Genomic DNA, 5,695 nt, shown 5'->3' on the forward strand with positions numbered 1-5,695 from the left:
GCCCACTGTTAAAAACCACAAAAACAACATTCATAGTTTATTTTTGTGCAACATGAACGTCAATGTTTAATTTGTGTGACTTTACCAAAGCGTTTGATTTGTAGGCATATGTATTCCTCCAGTCGCGAGCCTGTGCGCTTTATCTGACGTTTCAGGCCCGCCTGGCCCGGCAGCTGCGCACGGACTGGGAATAATTCAGACTGACAAAATAATAAAAATGACCTTCTTCTTTTAAATAATAATAAAATCAATAAAAACGGCATTCTTCTTCTAAATAACAAGCGTCATTAAGAATAATAATCATAATAATAAAAAGAAGAATTTTACAAATTGTCAAGTAATTAATAATGTGAATGAATCTTACTCCACATCACATCATCATCACTATTGTACACCCCAATACATGTGCCGTGATATGAAATTAAATGCTATTTTTTTCAAAACGTGCTGTAAAATAATGCAGTGGTGGTAATTTATCATCCAAACAGCTATTTAAACTGCTGGAGTGCGCTTCTCAACCTCCACACTATTAACAGTACTCGTTATTTGTGTCCATATTTTGTTTTTGTAGGTGCCTTTAATTCCCCTCTTTAAACTCCCAAATAAAACAATTTCGGGTTTTTTTTCCACTTCCCTGGTGATCTCGATGGGCGCGCGTCTCAATCATCTCAATAGGATCGTCAGTGATCAGGGAGTCAGCCCATTGACTTATGCCCTAATCAGTGCCCTGACTAGTGGACTAGAGAGATGATTGAGCGCGCCCGATCTCCACGTCGGAGAAGTTTCGCTTTTTTGCCGTCTTCTGTTTGTCCATGGCGTAAAATGAGGGCGTGGGGGAGGCGGAGACTTGAATATATAGGGGCGTGTTATTCTAATGACGATCGTTTTCAGCCGCCGCATTTATCAAGGGCAAGTATTGCGTACACCTGGATTGCAGAGGTACGCACAGCTTCATAAATCAGGCGGTGAGAGGAGTGTAAGCATAATCTTACGCCAACATATACACCAGTTTCTACGCAAGATTGATAAATGAGGGCCAATGTCATCAGATATAAACATATTCCTTTACGTTTTGTCAGAAAAGGGTGAATATTTGACAAATGACATCTACATATTACTGGCATAGCCAAATCTAACCTTTCAAATGTAAGAAATATTTGTGGAAGGTTACTTTATTAACCTCTTAAAGTGTTATTTTTAGTTAAATTAAGTACAATGATAAAATTTTAAAATGATTGTTGTAGCCTTCTCATTATTTTTTATTTTGTAATATTCTATTGATTTAATATTAAGCCTTATAGACAGAACTCACTAAATGTTATTTTAAGGCTATCATTGTTATCATAGAAATGTTTGTATAAAGCGATACAGTCAAAATTATCAATAAATTAGAAGTTAAGGTATTTTGCCTTTGTATGACCCATTATTGTTTTGCAGATAATGCAAAGGCAGAATACAGTAACTTCTGAATAAGGGTCAAAGGTTAAGTTTGAGCTATTTTTTTTTAAATGTAGATAAATATATTAACTATGACAACTACTTGACAAATTTTCAATGTCCTACCTGTCATACAATTGGCTGGACAACAAAAAAAACTTTAAAGTCATTTTTCTCAGTTTCACATTCTGGTGAGTTAAGGTCTTTTGCCTTTGTAGGGCAGTGTTGCTCTTGCATCCGTAAGTTCATTCGCCTAAATAAAAGGACTTAAGTTGGTTCAAATCTGTGAAACAGCAAGTAGCTTACGTACTGCTCGTTGATAGCTAAAGTTGTGCTAAACAAGAACACGTGCGTTGCAAACCAAAGCTTTGCAAACAGATAGGACACGTGAGAAGATGTCAAAGAGAGATTCCAAGAAGGTGAGAAAAGAAGGCTTGACAATGGATTTAGTTGACGAAAATTCATTCTCTGGCTTATGTACAGCTCTTCATGATACTCCCACAAAGAGCCCAAATCCCAAGAAGGTCTGCTCCAAAGAAGAGGAAACAGTTTCAAATGCTGACATCCTAAAAGCCATTAATGGCTTAAACGACCGCTTTTTGAAATTTGAAGAAATGGTCATGAAAAATACTGCCGATATTGCTAGTGTGCAAGAAAGTGTGAAAGGACTGGAAATCCAGTGTAAAGGCACTGAGGACACAGTAAAGAAGATGAGTGACCAGGTGACAATCCTGCGGGAGAAACAAGAAGAGTCTGAACGGTACAGTAGGAGATGCAATCTTCGCCTTTTGAATCTTCCAGAAAAAAGTAACGAGGATGTGAGGAAACATGTTCTGGAGATTATTGCAGAAATCATTCCAGAGGAAAAAAGCAAGTCGGACGCCCGAGAGAGGATAAAAGCACACGACCCGTTATCATTCAATTCAGCATGCGCTCCTTCAGATTCAATCTATGGAGAGCTTCCCTCAACGCTGATGTCATGAAGAGAAGGAGCCTTCGGATGACTGAAGACTTAACCCAGCAGGAGAGACAATGCAGAAACAAACTGTGGCCTCTTGTGAAGCAAGCGCGTGCTGATGGAAAGAAAACGAAATGGCAGGGTCCTGCTGTCATCATTAGCGGTGTGAGACACACAGCTTAACCGGTTAAAATGACTAACGTAGGCTACAATTTTTCAAGGTAGTGCCACTCATTCCTGATGGGTTAATTTGCTCTCTTTGTTTACAATTATAAGAGCAATATGTTCACTCTAATAAATATAAAAAATAAAAAAAAGTTTTACAAATTAGTTACTTAAAGTACTCATGTTTAGAGCTTTCTACTTAGCGGTAAGCTAATCTCTGAAATTTTCTATCTCAGGGTGTTTTTCTTTTCTCTTTCTTTCTTAACTAGTTCTTATAACTAACAGCCATCTAGCTCTTTTTTTTCTTCTTTCATTGTGACCGACTTCCATTTTAGTTCTGATTTGATTTTTTTTCAAGAGACTCATGCGGTGGTCAATGATATGAGGTTTTTGGAAAGCACAGTGGGGTGATGTATGTTATTTCTGTCATGCCTCTCAACAATCTGCAGGTGTTGCTATTCTACTTAATAACTTTAAAGGAGATATAATTGAATCAGTGACATCAAATGAGGGTAGATGGATAATCTTGGTTTTCAAATTAAACAATTCCTTCTTTATAGTTTGCAATTTATATAACTATAACAATACAGCTCAAGCAAAAATAATGTTTTTACAACTTTGTATGAAACTTGAAGCCTTTAAAAACAAAAATAAGAATGCACACTTGATTATTGGAGGCGATTTTAATGATGCTCCAGACTATCTTGAAGATAGAATAGGCCCTACCTATAAGAGTAATCCCACATTCAAGATTCAAAAGTACTGCATATACAGGGAGTGCAGAATTATTAGGCAAGTTGTATTTTTGAGGATTAATTTTATTTTTGAACAACAACCATGTTCTCAATGAACACAAAAAACTCATTAATATCAAAGGTGAACATTTTTGGAAGTTTTAGTTTTAGCTATTTTAGGGGGATATCTGTGTGTGCAGGTGACTATTACTGTGCATAATTATTAGGCAACTTAACAAAAAACAAATTTATACCCATTTCAATTATTTGTTTTTACCAGTGAAACCAATATAACATCTCAACATTCACAAATATACATTTCTGACATTCAAAAACCAAACAAAAACAAATCTGTGACCAATATAGCCACCTTTCTCTGCAAGGACACTCCAAAGCCTGCCATCCATGGATTCTGTCAGTGTTTTGATCTGTTCACCATCAACATTGCGTGCAGCAGCAACCACAGCCTCCCAGACACTGTTCAGAGAGGTGTACTGTTTTCCCTCCTTGTAAATCGCACATTTGATGATGGACCACAGGTTCTCAATGGGGTTCAGATCAGGTGAACAAGGAGGCCATATCATTAGATTTTCTTCTTTTATACCCTTTCTTGCCAGCCACGCTGTGGAGTACTTGGACGCGTGTGATGGAGCATTGTCCTGCATGAAAATCATGTTTTTCTTGAAGGATGCAGACTTCTTCCTGTACCACTGCTTGAAGAAGGTGTCTTCCAGAAACTGGCAGTAGGACTGGGAGTTGAGCTTGACTCCATCCTCAACCCGAAAAGGCCCCACAAGCTCATCTTTGACGATACCAGCCCAAACCAGTACTCCACCTCCACCTTGCTGGCGTCTGAGTCGGACTGGAGCTCTCTGCCCTTTACCAATCCAGCCACGGGCCCATCCATCTGGCCCTTTAAGACTCACTCTCATTTCATCAGTCCATAAAACCTTAGAAAAATCAGTCTTGAGATATTTCTTGGCCCAGTCTTGACGTTTCAGCTTGTGTGTCTTGTTCAGTGGTGGTCGACTTTCTGCCTTTCTTACCTTGGCCATGTCTCTGAGTATTGCACACCTTGTGCTTTTGGGCACTCCAGTGATGTTGCAGCTCTGAAATATGGCCAAACTGGTGGCAAGTGGCATCTTGGCAGCTGCACGCTTGACTTTTCTCAGTTCACGGACAGTTATTTTGCGCCTTGGTTTTTCCACACGCTTCTTACGACCCTGTTGACTATTTTGAATGAAATGCTTGATTGTTCGATGATCACGCTTCAGAAGCTTGGCTATTTTAAGACTGCTGCATCCCTCTGCAATATATCTCACTATTTTTGACTTTTCTGAGCCTGTCAAGTCCTTCTTTTGACCCATTTTGCCAAAGGAAAGGAAGTTGCCTAATAATTATGCACACCTGATATAGGGTGTTGATGTCATTAGACCACACCCCTTCTCATTACAGAGATGCACATCACCTAATATGCCTAATTGGTAGTAGGCTTTCCAGCCTATACAGCTTGGAGTAAGACAACATGCATAACGAAGATGATGTGGTCAAAATACTCATTTGCCTAATAATTCTGCACTCCCTGTATCTGTGAACAGCTGGGAATTATAGATGTGTGGTGTTTTTTAAACCCTGACATTAACGAATTTACCTGGACTATATCTGTAGATCCTTACAGTCTAGAATCGATTTATGGCTTATATCTCCATCCTGTCTGCAATTCGTTTCAGATTTATCTCATAGCTATGCCCCATTGTCTGATCATAAACTAATGTCGATCCATTTAGCAGGAACAAAACAACAAAATGGTAATATACGTGGTTATTGGAAACTAAATAATAATTTATTAAAAGATAATGAGTTTTGTGATTTAGTAAAAAAAACCAGCAAAAATCATATTTGATAATAATGAAGTGAATCACATACAAAAATGGGAACTTTTCAAATTTAAAATTAGAGAAATAGCTATTAAACGAAGCAAAGTAATTAAAAAAATAGTATAGCTAAAGAAATAAGTATTATGGATCAATTAAACATTTTAATGAATAAGGATAATCTTTCAGAGGAAGAAGAAAGAACAATGCAAAAATTACAAGAGGAAATAGAAAATATGTATGTTGAAATGGTTAAAGGTGTATTTATAAGGTCTAGAGCTAAATGGCTGGAACAAGGGGAAAGAAATTCCAGTTATTTCTTCGCTTTAGAGAAACAGAATCGCAAGAGAAATAATTTAACTACTCTTAAAATTGATAATAATATCACTTCTAATTCTTTAGACATTTCAAATCACATTGGTAAATTTTATAGCAATATGTACAAGTCTAATATTCAATTTGATGATTGTGACAGATTTATTGATTCAATCAAAGCATTTACACCAACTAGATCGAAACAATTTAAA

At 37.3% G+C, this 5,695-nt stretch overlaps 1 protein-coding gene across 1 annotated transcript in view; it reads left to right on the forward strand.

Annotated features, from left to right (window-relative positions):
• The window catches only part of LOC137079517 (Fc receptor-like protein 5), a 256,219-nt gene that overhangs the window by 68,357 nt on the left and 182,167 nt on the right, over window positions 1-5,695 (forward strand). The gene's annotated exons all lie outside the window — the stretch shown is intronic.

The sequence above is a fragment of the Pseudorasbora parva genome, chromosome 1 (genome assembly GCF_024679245.1).
Source record: "Pseudorasbora parva isolate DD20220531a chromosome 1, ASM2467924v1, whole genome shotgun sequence".
Classification (NCBI taxonomy): domain Eukaryota; kingdom Metazoa; phylum Chordata; class Actinopteri; order Cypriniformes; family Gobionidae; genus Pseudorasbora; species Pseudorasbora parva.